This window comes from Taudactylus pleione, unplaced genomic scaffold (genome assembly GCF_031769625.1).
Source record: "Taudactylus pleione unplaced genomic scaffold, aTauple2 ptg000083l, whole genome shotgun sequence".
Taxonomy (NCBI): Eukaryota; Metazoa; Chordata; class Amphibia; order Anura; family Myobatrachidae; genus Taudactylus; species Taudactylus pleione.
In genome coordinates this window covers 17243450-17265209 of record NW_028284485.1, presented here as the reverse complement: position 1 = coordinate 17265209, position 21760 = coordinate 17243450, and positions in this window count along the sequence as shown.

Below are 21760 nucleotides of genomic sequence, written 5' to 3'. Positions count from 1 at the left end.
CTGCTGCCATTGACAGTAGGGGGGATGGTGGGAGCGGTGGATCTGGGCCCCTTCAGCAAGCCCAGGCCCAGGTAAACAGTACTCGTTCCACCCCCTGGCACCCCTGTTTGTAGGAATCAAACAATCAAATACATAAAACGCATCATAGTCCCACAATAGTCCACCAAATAATAAAGAGCACCCCACATGCAGTATTAACTGTATGAGCCCCTTCAGACTCAGGTGTTTGGCTGTAAATCATCGTCGTGGTGTAGATTTGTTTAAAAATTTATAAAAACACCTAAAATCAAGTAACTTGTAATCATGTACAGTAACTTAAATCTGTTTTTTTTGTTGCTATAGTATTATTATCAGCAATATAATTAATTTCCAGTAAATTTTGACCACCTTACAGCACCTGAAATCACGAGGGATGGACTTAAATGCAATCCAAAATATGCAAGATCTGGTTTTTAGCCTTACGAACTTGCGAGAAGACCCGGAAATATGTTCTTCTCAGAACTCCAAAGTGATCTGAGCCAGGACTTGGTTCGACTCGAACACCAAAATTCAGGTATGTTTTGTTTTCAGCAAAACAGAACTGCTCATCTCTAATATATATATATACAGTCCCATTTTGTGTGGTATCACAATATTTTGAAAAAATTGCTATAAAAAGGAAATTAAAGTAGCCAGTGCTTAAACATAACAACTTTGTATCTAAACAGCCACAATCCCATAAACTAAAACATTTTGACAACTATATTATTTTGCACCCACCTTAAGAAGTAGATCTGAGAAGCTACTCCAAAAAATTAAGCAAAACAAATGCCATTAATTCCAGCTGAATCAACATCTTGCTCTTCACTGTCCTCTTTCTTATGGGTGGGGGGCAGTGGGGAGAGTAGTTTCCGTCGGTTTCCACAGTAAACACAGAGAACAATACAAAGCCACATGGAGTTTTTAACTGTTAATTGTTTTTTTATTATACATATACTGTATCAGAGGACATTTTAAAATTGTGAACGATGCTAACTCCCATGGCAAACTAAAGGCATGCTGTTTTAAGAACCATTGTTTTAGTAATCAGAATGTCAATGTTAGTGGTGTAAAATTATAGGGAGACAGGGGGACCATTATATAATTTTTGAATACTGTAACTCTACTTTTTACTACAGTGTTTCTTTACTCCACTTTCATGAATGCCCCTCACTATGCTATAACAATTATAATTGTAAAAACAATAAAACAGTATTAATGTGCTGTTCCAGTGTACTTTGACATCTGAGAAACATTTTATTACAATTTTTAATAAAGCAAATTTAGTTTGCAGGCATAAATACTTTTCATGCATCATTTGTTTTTATGTATTTATCTTAACCATTTGCCTATGGTACATACTGACTTAAAACTTAATGCAGCAGAGTTTCATCTTATTTTAATTGGTATGAAGAAAATCATATTATTCTGAGTATGCAGACATTGTATGACAGCTGGTGGATTTAAAGGAAACAACACATATTTAATGTAATTATTTTTTCATTTAATTATAATTCCAATAATGTTATTATCAACTATATTTGTTCTTAATTAAATACATGTTACTTACTTTACTTACTTTTCTTTACTTAGTTTTAATGAACAGGTGCTACAAAGGTCTAAACATGTAGACTGGATAGAATTATTATTTAAAACACAACAACTGACATGCTCAGGGTATGTGAGGAAGAAGACTTGTACTTTGAAATTATTGCAATAATGGATACAGATTACCTGTTTTAAATGCAGTTTAGGGCTATCAAAAGCTCCAAAGTAAACTACACTTGGAAATAAAATGCATATATTTGTATTGGTTTTTGTATTTTATAGAAAGATCATCAGTGTTATAATAAAACTAAGTGTTAACAAGGAATGTACTATATGAAAACAGTTAATGAAATTAAATGGCAAACAATTTTGTGCTCTGTATAAATATTCTGATCCTCATTAATAAGAAGCAAAAAGAACAAGGGTGGCTCCCAAAACTAGGCATTGGGTGGGGGAAATAGGGACCTAACCTAACAATGAGAGGGCACCATACAACACATCAAATATTGGAGTGCTAGGTATGTTTGGCTGTTTTTTCAAAAATGGAGTCTAAGAGTGCAGTGAGCTGTCTTCGGATTTATGAAATATAAAAAAATAATTTTAATAGTTCGTAAATTCCATCTGGTATAAGTGGAAGAATTTATTCATCAAGGTGGCACAGATCAGCTTCAATAAGTCACTAACTGGCAGGTGGCAGCTAAGACAATGTTTCAGTTTATTCAGGTGGCACAAGAATATGAGTACTGTACAGTACAGTAGCTTCAGTTGAAAAGATTTTGGAGTGAAAGGAACATCTAATGGTAAAATTTTGAAAAAAAAGGTTCCTGAATGCAATCCAGAAGGTTAGCATCTTCTAACATTTCTATCATATTTATCGAGAGGATCTGTGCCTTGCATAACCTCTCTAACACAGGTTTGATATAGGAGTTTACATGCAGTTTCTTTTATTTTATCAAATTGGTAGCTCCTTGCTTATTATCCTTCATCTCCACCCACCCACTCCAAATGGCTGCTTGCCATTTCAGCTGAGAAGGGTCTTTTATTGCAAAGCACAACACAGATAATTTAGTATATCATGTTCAGTTTAAGCACTTTGCGGAGCCATAGAAACTCTAGTCTGCAATGGGGTTTGTTGGTCAAAGTACTTTTAGCTGTATGGTGGAAGTGACAAAATTTGAAGGTATTAATAAAAATAAAAAAAAGATAGAAGGAATGTTAATTGGATATTTTTTATATGTCTTGGAAATAATCCAAATACATTGAGAAGCCACCTCCTGTCAAACTGGATCAAAGGATTTCACATTCTGAAAACCAGATTGCTTGATAGTGGGTCTATAGGATATAGGTCCAGAGGTAGCAGGTAGCATTTGTGGGTTGTCCTAGATAAATAAAGAGAATGAGATAATGGGGTAGAGTATACTTTAGCACCTATTGTTTTTTTATTTTGAGTGCCAAAGCAGAGATGAAATATCTGGAACTTTAAGGTTTTCGGTTTCTATGCTGTGCCATACATGGAACACAAGGGGACATTCATTTGCACACACTGCATGAGCAGCACCACCAGAAACTATCTTCTGAAATATGAGTTATTCAGCACCCCTCCTTTAGTAGATGACTGTAATATGGATAATTGTATACACCATTGTCACTTATACAAAACAAATTCAGATGTGTTGTACTGTAGAGGTTTGGAAATGTGGAGGGTAATTCAGATTGAGAGAGCTTTAGAAGAGGAAATACATCCAATCCAACAGATGAATGTTTCTCCCATGTATTTAGTTCAGCTTTGATTTTAGTCATCTACAGTAGGCAGGATAACTAGCTTTAAAAAAGCTGGTGGCTATATTTACAGTAGTAATACATATTCCTATGTACTTAAGCTTCTGACACTGCCATCCTAATATATATTTGGTACTTAAGATGTCCTAAAACAAAGAACCTAAGATCTGTGTTCATTATGCTAATAAAATGCATACAATATACATCACAATTCTTAATTTGATATTTTCTTATTTCTTTCTCTGCTGTGGTCCAATGGAAAATCAAACTTTTTACTTTTACTGATATCAGTACAGTGGGGGAGGGGGAGAATGATGTCATGCACACTAGCTTTCTGATTGAGTTTCCCTCACTGGTAGCTTGTGATTGGGTGATGATGAGGGGAGTCTTGGAATCTCTCTGCTTTTACCACAAATCAATTAAGACTAATACTGTATCTATTGATGATAGAGAAAAACAATACAATGCTGTGGAACTCCAATCAATTTAATACATAAAGCAAAACCTCTTTTGAAATAAATGGAAAAAACAATAATATTCTCACAACAAATCCTTTTCACCATAGCTCAATTGATTTGAAAATCAGAAAAATCACTGTTAGTCTAATTATATATTTTGGGAAATTAATTTGTACTTTTTGGCAATTTACACAGATTTTTATTGTTTTAAAACTAGTTAAGAAAAAAACAAATTTTAGTTGATATCATCTTAGATTGGTGAAACTGTGGGATGATGTAATTTAGATACTGGCCAAATAATATGAAGAACAATACTAAAGGGAAGTTTTGCTGCATTTCCGGGTTCCCAAAACTTATATTCCCACTGCAAAAACAAATCTTGTTAATAATTATTAAGCGAAAGAGTATTGAGACAAGTCAAACATTTATTCCAATGATCTTTATTCAATGATATACACTTACAGTATTTGGTATCAGATACATTTTCCTAGTAAGATATTAATTCATCTATATCCAAGCAGTAATTATTGCAAGGAATCTTTTTCTATTCAGTATTAGTGATATTTATAAACATGTTAATATATTCCATAAATCCTGAAAACTAAAAGGGACAAAATGTATATTTATTCTCACAGGTACATTAAGAACATTTTCAAAATGAAAAAAGTGTTAACTTTTTTTTCTCTTTTGCCTCATACTTCCATATTTTATGTACAGTATCTGTATATGTAAATATCTGAGAAAGTTGCTGTAAATGTATAAGTGCACATGTAATGATGATTCCTTGCATGATTATTTTATATTGCATAGCTGCATTCCACTACGTTCATTTCTCCACCATGGTTCAAAATATTCCATGAGCTGAGTGTGCACACGCGTGTGCTGCAGCCCATGAGAACCTATCATCAATGAGAGGAAATGGGGAGTGTTGAGAGTTATTATTAGTTCATGTATACTTTTTACCAAGTAGTATTAGAATATAACTGTGCAACAAGCATTGAACTATACACATTTTATTTATCTTCAAATTCTCTTATATCTTTTAAAATACTACTTGTTACAATCTTAAAAAAAAACTCATGATAATGATGAACTATTGGGTTTGACCTTATTACATTTCTTATTACATGTCTCACTTTTGTACATTTTAATTTTTTTTATATACAGTTACAGATTTAGTTTATGAATTAGCTCTCCTGTGTAAAATGTGCCATTATAATGTATAAACTAAGTGCATCCGAATAAAAGCATAGGACAGTTTTTGATCTACACACATCTAATGACAAAAAAATGGTAAATCTCATGAAAACGTGCCCTCTCTAGTCAAAGCTTATTTCAATATCTGACTTCATAACTTGTCAGACCTTTGACCAATTCACTTATTTTAATAAATAATAAACTATATACTGAAATGTTGTTCTTTGCCATATTTGTATTTCACTGAAACTGAAAACTAGCTTTTAAGTCTTTAGCAGCTTAAATTTATATCTTCTACAATACAGGGCTTAAATCACACAAACATCATATCTTATTTTTTATTTATTAAGAAGTTTTTTTTTAAAACATAACATTAGATAATACTTAAAAAAAGATAATATTGTGTAAGTCCACTGTATAATATGAATTAATATCATGGTTGTACGGTGTTATTACAACAATGTCAATTAGCAAATATTGTCTTGTGTAGTTATTACAGGTTGTATATGTTGTTTTTACAGTGGTGAATAGAATACACAAGAAATAGTGTATTTTATAGTGCTGTTTCTTTACATGTGTGCCTTTATACATGTAAATTATACATGTGCTTTGCATGTGAAGTGATACAGTGTTGTACCATACCAAAATGCAGATCATTTTATGACAGCATTTTCTTCAAGCTATAATTTATTTTTAAGCATGCACTGAGACGCGCAACATCACAGATATAAGATAGCAGTGGAGATGCAAAATGTTTTTTTGGAAATTAACTGAAAAGGTAAAATTCAAGCATTACAGCATTCTCTGTGTTTGTTTTACAGACTCTCTTTTAGCTTTTATAGTTCGAGTTTTGTAGGTGATACTGGCAACAATGATGATTAAATGGTGATATAGGGGCCTACTGTACGTATTACGAAACTGCCAGAATTATTAAGGTTCCATATCACAGCGGATATTTTTAATTTTAATGAAAATATTCCCACTATGTACCAAGAGGCCGTGGTTGTGGTAACACTGTCCCTGTGAATGACATCCCCGGCATTTTTTGTAGTAGTCTTTCATGTTTGGATGTGCACAGTGTCAGAACCTGCACTGGCCAGAGGCTGCTGGAGAATGATTGGAAGATCTCTCTCCTGATCGTAAGCCTCCATAGGCTTAAAGCAATTTATAACATATAAACTATCGGGGCCAAATTAAAAAAGATTTGCTTTTTGGGGTTTGGTACTTAGGTCTAAAATTGTAGTTTCTATTGAAATTAATGGGGACTGCAATCTGTAGCGCTAATTACCACTATGTCGGAAATGTCTGCGAAATCTCCTACATTGTACTATTAGTACATAGCAACAAAATCATACAATTATGCAGAATCTTCAATTTCTACATAATTTTAAGAGAAAAAAGCTTGATACATATTCCCCATAGTCCTAGTAGTACATCCTCAAAAATTGTTCTCTCTCTCTCTCTCTCTCTTTATGAAATGGGGCTCTGACACTCACTGTTGGCTTTGTAAAGTTGGAGAAATGGAGAAATTGTAAGGAATGCCTTAGGTTTGTCAGAGAAGTGTAATTCATGCTGCATTCCACACCCGGAAGTTGTCAATGTTTTATTTTTGAATATTTTGGATTCTATGTGTGATCCTAAAGCCCGATTCAGACCCGCTTGCTAGGCTGCGTTCGCACGTAGCCTGCCGATGTTTCACTCTGCGCATATGTACGCATCTCAGTGCGCCTTTGCGAACCAGTCCATGCGATCGCTAAGCGATTGCCCCTTGTGTATAGATGCCTCACTAGCTTGACTGACAGGATGAGGCATTTGTGGATGGTGACACGGGTTGGTCGAGGGAATGGGGGAGTGTTGGTGCAAATGCACGCGTGTCTGAACATCTTAATGCCATTTCAGAGGTGTGCATAATTAAGAAGCAGCATCATAGTACACGTCACATGGTTGAATTACACACTGAAGCACTCGCAGTGCTTGCGGTAGGGTATGTCAGCCACAAGTGCTGCATACACCTCCGATGGTACTTGATGTTACCGATTGCTGCATACACTTCCTGGAGATGACGTGTGTTACTAAGGGAAAGTGGGCATCTTAAGAATAGCTGGTGGGCATCTAAATACACACCGCGATAGCACGCCAAGACATAGTGGGCTTGCTAATGCCTAGCCATGCGATTGCGGGATTTGCAAACTTTTGCAGCATGCGGACGAATCTAGCAAGCAGGTATGTATTAGGCCCTTAGTTCTTGTGGAGTTGGTAATTTCTGATAGTTCAAAGAAAGTTTTGAAGTCTGCTAGGGTCAACAGTATTAATTTCTAATTTGTAATTAGATACTGGTACTGTGCAGTCAGAGCCATAACTACACATTTTATTGCCCTGTGCCAGAAAGATAATTGTTGCATCCCCCTGATGGAATTATGGACATTGCATGGCTTCATGCAGAAGGGACGTGGCCACATAATAGTAACAATTTACATTACGCCACACAGTAATGTCCATTATTAACATTACATCACATACTGTAGTAGTGTCGGTATTCACATTATACCACACAGAAGTACCCCTTATACATTACACCACACAGTAGAGTCCCTTATACACATATTGGTTGTTGACGCCATGCTGCTTTTTTAAGTGTTATGCAGCAATGTATAAATTGCGCATTTGTCCTGCATTGTTTATACTGTTAATAACTGTTTTTCTTGTGTTATCATTTGTCTATGTACTTGTCTTGTATGCTCATTTGTTTATGTTCTTTGAAAGGCTCTGCGGAACCCTTGCGGCGCCTTACAAGGATAAAGGATAATAATAATAATTATGCCACAATAGAGCCCCTTATACACTTTACACCACAGTAGAACCCCTTAAACACATTACACCACAGTAGAGCCCCTTTTACACATTGTACCATAGTAGAGCCACTTTTACATGTTACATCACAGTAGAGCCGCTTATACACGACATCACAGTAGAGCCGCTTATACATGTTACATCACAGTAGAGCCGCTTATACACGTTACGCAGAGTAGAGCCCATTATACACATTATGCCATGGTAGAGTCCATTATACACATATACCATGGTAGAGTCCCTTATACACATATGCCATGGTAGAGTCCCTTATACACATATGCCATGGTAGAGTCCATTATACACTTACACCATGGTAGAGTCCCTTATACACATATACCATGGTAGAGTCCCTTATACACATATGCCATGGTAAAGTCCCTCCACCTCATTTCTCATCCTCAGCCTCCTCATTCTTCCTTCTCATCATTCCTCCACCTCATTCCTCCTTCTCTTTATTCCTCCTCAACATTCCTCCTTCTCATCATTCCTCCTCCTTCTCCACATCCCTCCTTCTTCTCATTCCTCCTTCTCAATGTCCCCCCTCCCTGGAACAGCTATGCTGCTTACCTTTGCTGTTGTGTGGCTGTGCCCAACAGCAACCATGGAACAGATCCTGACAGTGTCTGGCAGAAGTCCAGTACCTGTAGACACTGCAGGAGATGGGGAAAGGGGACGAAGCACACGGGGCAGGCAGCTCAGTGATTCCCGCTATAATGTATATTAGCAGCGGTGTGTCCGGTAAAGAAGAAGTTGGGCTCACCACTGCTATTATACAATATTGCGGCCAGTGGGCAGTCAGTGGCATCGGCGTATACAGTAGTGCAAATAAAGTATCATAAATCTGTTGACCTGGAAAAATTAAAGGTCCTTCCTACATCCTGGAAATACTTAGTTTGTATGGATATTTACAATAAAACAATAAAAATTGTATATTTGTTTGCTTTTAACATGTTCCTTGCGATTTATGTACTTATTATGTACACTTTTTTGTAATTTACTATAATGTATATGAATTGTGTACTTTGTTTTGGACAATCTTTTGTATTCACAGTGAAGCCACATCTCATATCATATTCTTGGAGCATCTGTCCTATTATTTTTATGGGGTGGGAGGCACATTGCTACCCATGCAGAGTTGGTCACATCTCATATTTTCGACCAACTCTGCATAGGTATCAAAATGCGATTTTAATCACCCGGGACACATTTTTATGTTTGCATTTGGATGTAAATTGCATTCAACTCTGAGTAAGGGCCTATATTTCCAAGTTTTTTTTATATTGATAGTAATGTGGAATCAGTTATGCTAACAATATCTTAAGAACTTATGTGAAGTATAAATATTGTCATGTATGGTAAATTTGTTTTCATGCATGCTATTATGAATTACATTAATTGTATTACATATTTTTTGGGAAAGTAGACATGCTTAATTAAAAATGTATAATTAAAAATGTATCATTTTTATGATTAATAAAACATTTTCAAAGCTTAAAAACCTGGGCTCAACCACCCTATCTTCCAGTTATGCTATGCTGGTAAAATATAGAAATATAAAACCTATAATCTGAAATAGTCAATTATATTATTTAAGACATTCACCATTTTTTGTCTTGTATAGATTTTTTTCTGTTTGACTCCTTAGGTTCCTTAATGGATTTATGAGCTGAATGCAACATATTTAAACACCACTATGGCACAACGTGAGTAAGCATTTTATACAGATTAGTTAAGCATTTCAAATGAAAGTATTAATAATTAGGTATAAAGGTTTATAATTCAGTTTAAGAAAGAAAAGGGAGTTGAGAACACAGCACTTCCTCTAAGCTTCCTTTGGATGCTGTGTTAAGCTGTCTGGTAGAACAAAAGTGTTTATTATAGGTTTAACATTAATTGAGAGCCAAGAGAAAATAGATTTACGACGCTGAAACTGATGGGCTTGAACAGAATCATTAGTCATTATTCAGATTTTATTTTGTTTCCTCTGCAGCAAATAAAGTAATGAGCTAATTAATTATTTGGTGTAAAAAATATGTATTTCATTATTTTACATAAAGGCAGCTATAGCTCCATAAAACAAAAACATTTTTGTATCACTACAGCGTGTCAATTAACTAATTATGATCTCAGATCATATGTTGCAACTAATATACAATTAAAAATAAGTGGATCTCCATGTACAGTTTTATTCTTAATGCATAATTTCAGACATTGTTAACAAGGCAAATGCTATGTAAAAAGTTTTATTATGATCTCTATGCCCTGTGTTAGCCTGAGGCTTAACACTTTCATATGCATGACACCTATTAACATCCTTTTAAACGGCCGGCCCCAGCAGGAGAAGCGTCTCTTTCAAGCCATTGAATACAAAACTTCATCTGAGCATGCTCATTCAGCAGAGATAATCACTGGAACCGAGCTGACTTCTTGCAGAGAATATGACTCCACTCTCAGCAAGGGATCAAATTGGAAATGACTCGGGGCAAGGTTTGCTAAGCTGGAAAAAAATGAATTAGATACACTCCTAAGACTAACCTGAAAAGATTACATTTGAAGGAGAAAGAGAAATGTAAAGAGCAGGAGGTTGCATTCTGTCTGCACCTGGGGATTGGAATTTGGCTGTAGGTTTAAAATAAGACCTCCCAGTGATTCAGATCAAATCAAAGTGTTTATTGCCATTTTGCTACAGGTATACTGCAATTAACCTATCCAATTGAGCTACTTTATTGCCAAGGAAGGCTTTTTAGAGAGACATTACTTCTTGACCTATTTTTTACATTATACTGAGCTGAATGTTTCTTTGCTGTTTCTGAATTAACAGAAGGATATATTGTAAATACATTATGTAAAAATGAATTGAAACACTGAAATGTTGATAAATTCATAGCATAGCATTATTTTGTAGGCTAGAAATTGACAGATTTATTGAAAATAATGTAGCAAAGCATCTCCCCTGATGCACAACCAACATGGTGTGCACTAAAAATGTTGGAACATTTAACAGTTTACAACTGGCAAATATTGGGGATAAAAAAAATCACTTTTGCAGCAACTGATATATGATAAAAAATAAAAACGCAAACACCAATTAGATTTTGTCTCTCATTTCTGTAATAAGGATTAAAAAGTCAAAAGATACATCTAAATAAGTGCAATAAGTTACATGTATTACAGTATATTATTCAATTTACTTAACTAATACCACTTTTCCACCAAAAACCCGGGTCCGACCTGTGTTTTGAGACATGATCCAACCCAGGTCAGACACCGTTTACACAGCACCATCGATCTAGGTTATTTTCAGGTCAGCCCCTTTCACACTGAACCCAGGTCTGCCCTGCTAAACTTGTGAGGTCATAAAAAGTGGGAGGTGACTGCTCCACAACCACCAATCAGCTTATTTTAGTCATGACCCGGATCGGACAACCTGGGTTGCACCGTTTACACTGCACCATTACCCAGGTCTATCCTGGGCCCAACCATGGTAGCTACCTGGGTTGGATTGCCGGGTCACTTGACTCAGGATAGTTTTCAGGGACCCCTTTACACTGAGCTGCAACCCGGGTAGACCCAGCAAAACCCAGGTTTTTGCTCTGGTGTAAAAGGGGTATAACTGTAAGTTGTGTGTGTTGTGTCTTTTTTCTTGTAGCTGCACCTATGGGTCCATATCTTTGTTGTATGGTTGTTGTACAATGGAGATGTAAAAACATTGGGTGTGATTAAGAGTTGTACGTTAATGCCGCTGCTTCGTCTGTGTACATAGCCACTGCGATATGTACCCACCTGTGGCTTTGCAAATCCAAGTATCTGTGTAAAAGATGCAGCATCGGTCTCAGATCATTAAAATGTTCACAGGTTTGAATAAGCTTATCTGCAATGGCTATGAAGTCCCGGCGGCTGAATAGCCACCAGTTCATATCCAAATGCTGCTAGCCCGAAGGGAGAAGATCAGGGCAGGTAAGTGCCATATCCCTCCCCCACCCTAGTGCCCAATGCTAACCCCCCCCGGGGGGTGCCTAACCCTCCTGGGGGTTGGCTAATCCTAACCTCCCCCCAGGGGTTCCTAACCCGCACCCTCCCCCTAGGGTTGCCTAACCCTATCCCCCCCCAAAACCTAACCCTAACTCCACTATGCTCCCTAAACATAATTCCCCCTCCACGGCAAATGCTAAGGGCACCCCGGATTTACCTAATTCCGGCTGTCGTCCTTCGGCATTCCATTGTCGGGATTAAGATAGGCGTTGGTAGTTCGACGCCTATCTTAAGTCCCTTGCCGGGATATGGATGTCGGTATTTTGACTGTCGGTCTCATAACTGCATCCTGCTTATACTACTCCAAATGGGTGAGAGTCATTTTCACGAGCCGGAGGATCTCAAACGGTCGTGACACGCCTGTGACTGTGCTGCCACTCCCCATTACCTCCCACAAACGCTTCCTGACTGTCAGTTGAACTGCGAGTAAAAATTCACTACAAGTGACTATGGTAATGTACCTTGGTGCATGCACAGTGTGACTCAGGCACATGCACTGTTAACAGATAATCGCTCAACTTCAAAAATATCAGCATTGCATACATCTCTGAATCAGGCCTATTGAGTCACAAGGAAGGCCATGCAGAATTGTTAATATAATTGTTTAATATTGACAAGGAAATGGAGGGGGGAGGATATGAGCAAATGGAGAGGAAATGTGCCGTCTATAAGCACTACTTATTTTAGACTGTCCAGTGGAACTTGTTACCTTTTCCTAGTTATTATTACTGTATGTATCTGTTCTGTTCATAAACTTAACAATGTTGTTAAATGCTGTTCTTAAGTTCAGAAGCACACTGTGGGCCTGATTCAGACCCGCTCGCAAGAGCACAATGCTTGCGATCGGGTCGCTGGTCCCTGACTGCACATGCGCCGCCTCCGGCATGCGCATGCGCGAGACCCTACTGCGATGGCAGCTCCATCGCAACTGGTCTCACTACAAGACGGGGCGATTGTCGATGTTGATTGACAGCTCACCCCGTTTTGTAGGCGGGGAGGGGGGTGGCTGCACAAATGCAGGTGTTCCCTTAGGAACACCTGGTGTTTGTGGGCAGCCCCACTGACATCACAAATGATGTCAGTAGTGGACTTCCTGCTCTATTAGAGCAGGAAGTTCACTTGGGCTTGTGAGAGCTGAAACCCTACCACAGGGTCTCCTCGCAAGCCCGATGGTCGTGATAATCGTGACCATCACCAGGCCACTCGCAAAAGCTGTGGGTGGTCACCAACAGCATAGTGAGCAGCCTGGAGGCCGAAAAAAATACTAAATTCCCCGCCCTGATTCAGAGCAAGCGCTCGCAAACAGCGAGCGGCTTTGAATCAGGCCCTGTATTAGCTCCAATCTGAGTGTGGAATCATCAGGGGCGCAAAGAGGGGAGGGGGTGAGTATTAAATATCCAGGCCCAGGCTTGATGGAGGGACCCTTGCAGGGGCCAGGGTCTGCCACCATTACCTCTTCCTCCCTCCCTCCCTCCTTCTTACCTGTCAGCAGCCTGTGTCTTTGCAGCTCACCACACGCTGCTACCATATGTGTTGGGCAGCCGAATAATAACAAAAATGGTGGATGGCAGTTAGAGAAGCTTCCAGAAGCATCAGTGAAAAATACATAGTGCACTCAACAGTACAATGTTACTTCTTCCTGAGCCAGCAAAAGAGTATACAGAGGACTCATACTGTAAGTATATTTAAAATTTATGCTGGGTGTGTGGTTCACATGGGCCCCTGGGTCCAGGGCCCTTGCACAGTAAACCTTGTACCCAAACTATACTTACCTTGCTCCAGCAAGCAGGTTCCTCCATGACGCCATCTTTGATTTGCATATTTGAGAAGATGGTGCTGTGCTGTGACTGACATGGAGCCTTTGCTCTCTAGTGTGCATGTGCCTTCTTCCCAAATACTGTATTACTAGGAAGAAGGTGTCGTGGAGGAGGAACCCACTTGCTGGAGAAAAGGCTTGGTTGAGGGGGACACTGCTAAGATGAGGGGGCCCGCTGCACACGAGCACCCTAAGGCATTAATACACCCCTGTGAGGACAGGATGATTGATGCATTTTATGAACACAGTGGGAGATGTATTATCATGGGGATACGTTTAGGAAGCCGGCGGACGCAATCCCGACTGCCGGCTTCCCGAATCCACTATCCTGCCTATGGATAAATGACCGGCGTCTAAAATCTAGATGCCTGTCATTTTCCCGGCGCCGGGAGACAGGCGCCCGGCATCCCGATCGAAGGGATGCCGGGTGCCGCGAGTGTACAGCCACGGGGGGGGGTTAGGTTTAGGGCACCCGGGGGGGAATTAGGGCTCGGCACCCCCCGGGAGGGTTAAGCTAGGGGGAGAGAGGGTTAGGGTTAGGCACCCCCGGGGGGGACTTAGGGTTAGGCAGCAGGGAAGGGGTGGTTAGGGTTAGGCACTTAGAGGGGGGAGGTTAGGGTTAGGCACTTGGGGGGAGGTTATGGTTAGGCACCCCTAATGAGGGTTAGGGTTAGGGGGGTTGGTTAGGTTAGTAAGTACTTACCTTAGGGACGATCGGGATTTCCAGCACTGTCGGGCTTCTGCTGCTAGGCTCTGCTGTTTTGTCGGGCTGCCACAGCCGGGAATTGAACTGCCAGTCATGCGGAAGCCGGCTATTCATACCGAATGTGTTATGCGTGTAATGAACATTAAAGGGCATATTCAACTGGGTGCCAGAAAAGCAAAGAACCCACACCTGCAAGGTTTTTCCTGCAGGTGAGGGTTTTTTGCTAATCAATTAGGTGCTTTTTTTTTCTTTTTTGTGTGCCGGGAGGTTTTTATCCTTGCACCTCCAAAGCAAGTGTGATTTTTTTCTAAAATCGCTAATTTTAGGAAAAATCAGTGGGACTTGCTCTGGGACCCTGATGTCACACCTCCTAATAACTAATTAAGCTTTTGGAGGTTTCCAATTAGTTTAATTTGTCAGTAATTACTCACCTTCCGAAGTGCTGTCTTCTGCATACAGCATCGGGACCTGGACTTCAGCAGCAGTGTTGAGTATGTAGTGAGTGTGTATGAGAGAGTGTGTGTGTGCATGAGTGTGTGTGTGTCCCGGTGTATGTGTGTGTCCCCCAGTGTCAGTGTGCCCTTCAAACAAGCCCCTGGAGACTCTCAGCAGCCGACTCTCCATTGAGAAGATAAAGGGGAGGCCATCGGGAGGCGCGTAGACAACCGAGACCCCCGGCAGTAAAGAGCAGAACATACATATATTTTTTTATGTGGCGCAAGGTTTTCAGAGATGAAAACCCTGTGACCACTTTTTAAAAATTGGATGCCGCGGGTATCAGGAGTACACATACCTGCGGTATTCCAAAATTGGTTGCAAGGGGCGGGATGTTTTTTACCTCGCTAAACCTCACACCCAATTGAATATGCCCCTAAATGTCTGGCCCTGCTTCACCCACTATCATGGTGAAAGAAGGGCCAATATCACCCGGGTGTGTGAAACGGTCATTAGCCACAGAGAACATTAACTCACCAGTCTGGTAAATTCCACTCTACTTTTTTTTTAGCTTCTGTGACTGGTGCTAAAAAATATACTGCACATGCATTGCTTATTTTCTATTAATGGCACCACAGCTGCTTGAAAAGAAAAAACTTTGAGGAGAAGCCTCTGCCATGTTGTGATGTGAGAGCAGCTGCTGGGTGCAGAGGTCATCCAGCCACTTCCACTCCGAGTCCCTGCCATTGTCCCAGGGATGACCTCCTCACCTGCCCAGGCTACCTGCTCTGCTGCTCCTCATTACACCATCTGGGTGTAATGCTGCTTCCCAAATAGTCTGCTCCCAATTTCATCAGCAGCCCTGAACTGGTGGGGGCCCCTGCACTGGTCCCTAAGCGTGTGTATGTGACAGAATCATCCCCAAGAGCCACTGTGATTGCTAAGGCCAGCCACCAGAGATGCAAAACAAAGCTGCTGTATTTAAGCTAGAGATGAGTGGGTCTGGTTCTCCGAGAACCAAACACACCCAAACTTCGTGTTCAGAGGCGAGATCTGAGTCCGGCTCGAGTTTTCCCACCTGATTCGGATCCAAAAATGAGGCAAAATGCGTCATCCTCCCACTGTTGTATTCTTGCAGGTTTTGGATTATATAAAGGCCATTTTCACTCCGGCTGTGGAGCGAGAAGCTAGCAGATGTAGTCAGTCACTGTCAGTCACTAAGTGTGTGTGTCCATTCAGGGTCTTGGCCTGAAGGCTGCTGCTGTGTTGTCCATAAAGGTGCTTAGGCTGCAGTATATAAACTCATAAAGGGGGGCTTCCTTCAGTGGGTCCTGCAGCTGCTGTCATTTATCCTGTTAATTAAATGTGGCTGCTGTTGTGTTGTTGTCATGTCCATCAGGCTAGGGCTGCAGTCTATAAAGGGGTGCTGTGTTGTCCAGGGAGGTGCTCTGTCAATTGGGGGTGCTCTTTCTCAGTGTAAAGAAAAATAAAAGTACTTTTTTGTGTGTGTGCATTAGCAATTTAGCTACGCTATTATTGTTCTGTGACACTGCCACAGTTTATCATCCTCATATTTGTGACTCTGCAGGTGGTCTGTCCATACTTGGCAGAGGTTCTTTGTTGTCCATAAAAAAGGGATGCTGTCTGTGTTGTTCATCCAGGGGCTGCTGCCTCATTCTGGAGTGCTCTTCCCCAGTGTAAAAAAATTAAAGTGAAATTACATTAATATCAATTATCAATCCACAAAAACAAAAAAGGATATTTTTGTTTTGTGCGTGTGCATTAGCAACTTAGCTGCATCATTCTTGTTTGGTGACACTGTGGCAATTTATTGTCCATGTATTTGTGACTCTGCAGGTGGTCTGTCCACACTTGGCAGGGGTGCTTTGTTGTCCATAAAAAAGGGGTGCTGTCTGTATTGTTCATCAAGGGGCTGCTGCCTCTTTCAGGGGTGCTCTTAACCAGGGGCCAAAAATAAATATTGGGTAGGAACCATATACCAGTCTTGCAGCGGCTGCCAGCAGTCATGAAGACAATGCAAGGCCATCAACGTCATCTACGAAGGCCGATGCCCAAAAGCTTAAATCAAAATCAAACAAGCAATGTTTTACAGTGTTAAAGAAAAAAATATTAAATATTAATATTAAAAGCTAAGTTACGGTAGCTGCAGAGAAACAAAAAATTGGCAATATGCCATTTACTACACAAAGTGGCAATGAAGGATAAGGCCTTGGCCTTTATTTATGACTGGTGGTGGTTCTGCATCTTATGATGATGTAGGCCCTTCTCCCTCTAGAAGTGTAAAAAAAAATTTCTAAGGCACATGAACCAACTGTGTGCTCAGAAAAGTCACAGATCCCAGAGAAGAGTCCAAGTGTGTCTGCGGTTGCCATGTGTGAGTCTGATCTTTCTAGTACTGTACTTGAAGAGGATCCTCCTTCCTCCATTTGTGTGCCCTCTGCAAATGCGGGGATGAGCAGCACAAGTCAACATGCTGATGTAGAATAGAGGATGCCTCTGTGGAATTGTACCATGAGGATAAGGAGGATATTTCTGTAGTTGGCGCTAACAAGGATGATGAGGATGTTGAATATGAGGATGTTGATGCAGAGGATGTTGTTTGTGTAAATCAGGCAACAGTTGTTGCCAATGGTATGAAAAAGCCCTTTGTTGTCATGCTGGGGAAAAGATGAAAAAAATCCACTTCTCATGTGTGGAATTATTTCCACCCAAATCCAGACAACAGTTGTCAAGCCATTTACCTTAACTATCTAGGAACCTCTTCCCTGTTACATCACTTGCAGCACATTCATCAAATTCAAAAATGTTTTTCAAATTTAGAAACTTTGGCTAAAAATGTAACAATCAGTCCAGTGTCACCTAGCTGCTCTCTACTTTCTGTTAGATCCAAGTGCCTGCAATATCCACCACCAACACCTACATCATCATCAACATCCATCATGATCATAAGTAGTCCTGCATCCAATTTCATAAGAATGACTAACTCCTCTCCTATCCGTGATTCCTCAGAAGGATCCTTGAATGTTACGCCTGTTGCTGCTGCTGTTGCTGTGAGTGGATCTTCATCCCAGAAGGGGACCAGGAAGAAGACTACTTTTAGTAGCTTAACAAATCAATTGACTGTCAAACAATCCTTTGAAATGGGAAACAAGTATGACAGCAGTCACCCACTTGCACAGTAGATTCATAACAACTATGCTGGTATTAGATGTGCATCCAGTATCCGCCATTAAGGTAGTGGTGTTTAGACAGTTAATTGAGGTCCTGTGTCCCCGCTACCATGTTCCTTCTAGATTTCACTTCACTAGAACAGAAATTCCCAGTCTGTACAAGGACATTAAAAAAACCTTATTACTGTCCTCCAAACTGCTATTGTGCCCACTGTCCACTTAACCACAGATATGTGGACAAGTGGGACAGGGCAAACTAAAGATTACATGGCTGTGACAGCATATTGGGTAGTTGTATTGCCTCCAACAGTGCAAACAGCAACAGCAGCAGCATCTAACAAATGCTTGCTAATTCAGAGGCAGGCTACTCTGTGTATCACCGGTTTCACTAAGAACCTCTAGGAAAAACTCAGGGAAATCATTGCAAAATGGATTACCCTCTTTGGACTCTCCTCGGGATTTGTGATTTTCTGACAATGCCACCAATATTGTGCGAGCATTACATCTGAGTGAATTCGAACACATCCCTTGTTTTGCTCACACAATTAATTTGGTGGTGCAACATTTTTAAAACAATGACAGGGGCATGCAGGAGATGCTCTTTGTTGCCCGAAAGATTTTGGGACAAAATTTCGACATTCAGCAACTGTGTTTTGAAGATTGCAGCACCAGTAAGTACAGCTGAAGCAAGAGGTAGTAACTAGGTGGAATTCTAGCCTCTATATGCTTCAGCGGATAAAGGAGCAGCAAAAGGCCATCCAAGGCTACACAACAGCCTATGACATAGGAAAAGGAGCAGGAATGCATCTTAGTCAAGCGCAATGGAGAATAATTTCCATGTTATGCAAGGTTCTCAAACCATTTGAACTTTCCACATGTGAAGTTAGTTCAGACACTGCCAGCTTGAGTCAGGTCATTCCCCTAATCAGACTTTTGCAAAAGCAGCTGGAGAAACTGAAGGAGGAGCTGAAATGGAGTGATTCCATTAAGTATGTCGAACTTGTAGATCACACACTTCATTCATTTTGCCAGGTTCCAAGGGTCATCAATCTCTTGAAATCAGATCACTATATTTTGGCGACCATACTTGATCCTAGGTTTAAGTCATACCTTGTGTCTTTCTTTCTGATGGACGTAAATCTAAAAAGATGCAAAGAGCTGTTGGTGAAAAAATTGTCAGCTCAAGCGACACGTGATATGGCACGTGATATCTCCTCTTTCAGTTTCTGTGGCTGCCAGGAAAAAACAAAATTTTCCTAAGAACCCCACTTCTGGTGGTGATGCATATCAGTCAGCAAAACCTAATAACAACTGGTTGGGTCTGAAAGAACTGCCTATAATTAGTGACATGTCTACCTTGACTTTGTCTAATATGGTCACCATTCAGAGAATGGTGGATGATTATTTTAGGGATAGCACCCAAAAAGGCATGTCAGACAGTCCGTTTCACTACTGGCAGGAAAAAGAGGCAATTTGGAGTCCTTTACACAAACTGGCTTTGCTTTACTTAAGTTGCCCATCCTCCAGTGTTTACTCTGAAATAATTTTCAGCGCAGCTGGGATCCTTATCAGTGGTTGGCGTAGGAGGTTACTTCCCCAAAATGTGGAAAAGATGATGTTCATCAAAATGAATTACAAATTCCACAAGGAAGACCTTTACCAGCAACTAAGTCAAAAAAATACAGAGGCATCTATAATGATGGATTCCAGTGGGGACAAATTAATATTGTGTGAAGAAGAGGATGTACACACTGATTAAGATGATGATGACGACATCCGATATTACCTATGATGTAAAGCCAGTTTGTGTATGTGATCATTGCCACCAATGTCCACTATGCATTGGCAGATTGTTTTGTGGGGGTCCAAACAAACCAATCATTTATACCACAAGTGACAATCCCTGTTGCTGAAGTGACTGGTTTGTTAAACTGTGAATGTCTTGTTTCATATATACAACAAAAGGGTGGGTGGGAGGGCCAAAAGTTAATCCCATCTTGCACCTCTTTCCTTTGCATTATGTGCTGTTAGGGGCATTGCTGCTTGACATTATTAATTTTATGGTTTATAAATGCCAGAAATTATACTGGCCACAGACATCATCTACTGCATGCCCCTTTCGTTAAAGAAAAATTCTGAACCACCAAGTTGATGGGGTGGGCAAATATGAGCAGCAGCACAGAGCATCTTGCTGCCAGGATGTGTGCAATAAAGTGCAAATACGTTTAATATAAAAATGAGTTGTGTATATTGGTCACATACATACATACATATTTACATGGTACATACTGGGCCTGATTCAGACCCGCTCGCGAGCGCTGAGTGCTCGCAAGCGGGTCGATGTTGGCCAAGTGCACAAGCGCATGATGGAGGCGGCTCCGTCGTGCGCATGCGTGAGACCCGGATAGCGACGGGCAAACCGTCGCTCCAGGTCTCGCTACAAAGGGGGTGTGCTGTCGATGTTGAGTGACAGCACGCCCCCTTTGGTGGGCGGGCCAGGGGCGTGGCTGCCCAGACGGAGGCGTTCCCATGGGAACACCTACCGTCTAAGGCCAGCCCCACTGACATCACAAGTAATGTCAGTGGGAATGCTCTTGGCTCTGTCAGAGCCAAAAGCACTCTTGGGCTTGCGGCAATGAGACCCTACCACAAGGGTCTCGTCGCAAACCCGATGGTCATGATGGTGTTGGTATCACGACCATCTTTTTGGCCGCTCGCTATAGCTGTGGGTGGTCACCCACATCTATGCGAGCGGCCAGGAGGCCGCTCTAAAAAAAGAGAAGGATGGCCCTGATTCAGAGCGAGCACTCTGTCAGAGCATCCGTCTCTGAATCAGGGCCACAGTGCGTAACCTGAAGCACGCCACCTGCTGTTGACAAATAATATCCAGTAGGCCCAGCAAACATCACAGATACTGGGAGTTCTAGTTCAGCTGGAAAACTACAGGCTGCTATCCTCTGATGTAAACAGCAAGTCTTGGTCCCATTATCCCTAATAACCTCCATGAGTAAAAAGTAAATGTCTGTTCACAGTATGTTCTAGCAGCACCTGCAAAAGCAAGGCCACCTTATTTCTATTAGATGTATAAAAAATCCAGATCAAAGATGTCTTTTAGGAACTGAATAACTTGATCCTAGATTGATCTTCCCTCATAATTGTTTTAAGAATCAAAACATTAAAATAAATAAATTAAAATCTAATCAATTCTTCCATCCTCTCCCTGTCTTCAGTCCATAAACATATTTCCACTCCATCGGGCCTCTGACCTAGTTAAGGAAAACAATATTGGTTTGTAAAATTCCTTGGGGTCGTATAGTATAGTAAACTGCCATCATGTCTACCACTGCAATGCCACTTGGTGCCATGTTGGAAGCTGAATTACCACATGTTAGTGCCACCCACTGCTGTCGCTTAGCTTAGTCAGCCAGCTAGCTGGATGCAACCTTTTGGCCCTAAACTTGAAAAAATCAATATTGTGAGCTGTAAGGTGGTCAAATTTGACTGGAAATGACTGAAAATAAATGTTATTGAGGTTAATAATACTGTAAAAACAAAAACAGGCCCAAATTATGTGATTTTAGCTGTTTTATAATTTTTTTTAGAAAAAATACAGATCCAAAACCAAAATCAAAACACTCAAGAGGAAGTTTTGGCAAAACCAAATCCATATCCAAAACACAAGGAGACACAGATCCAAAACCAAAACCAAAACACATGGGTCGGTGCA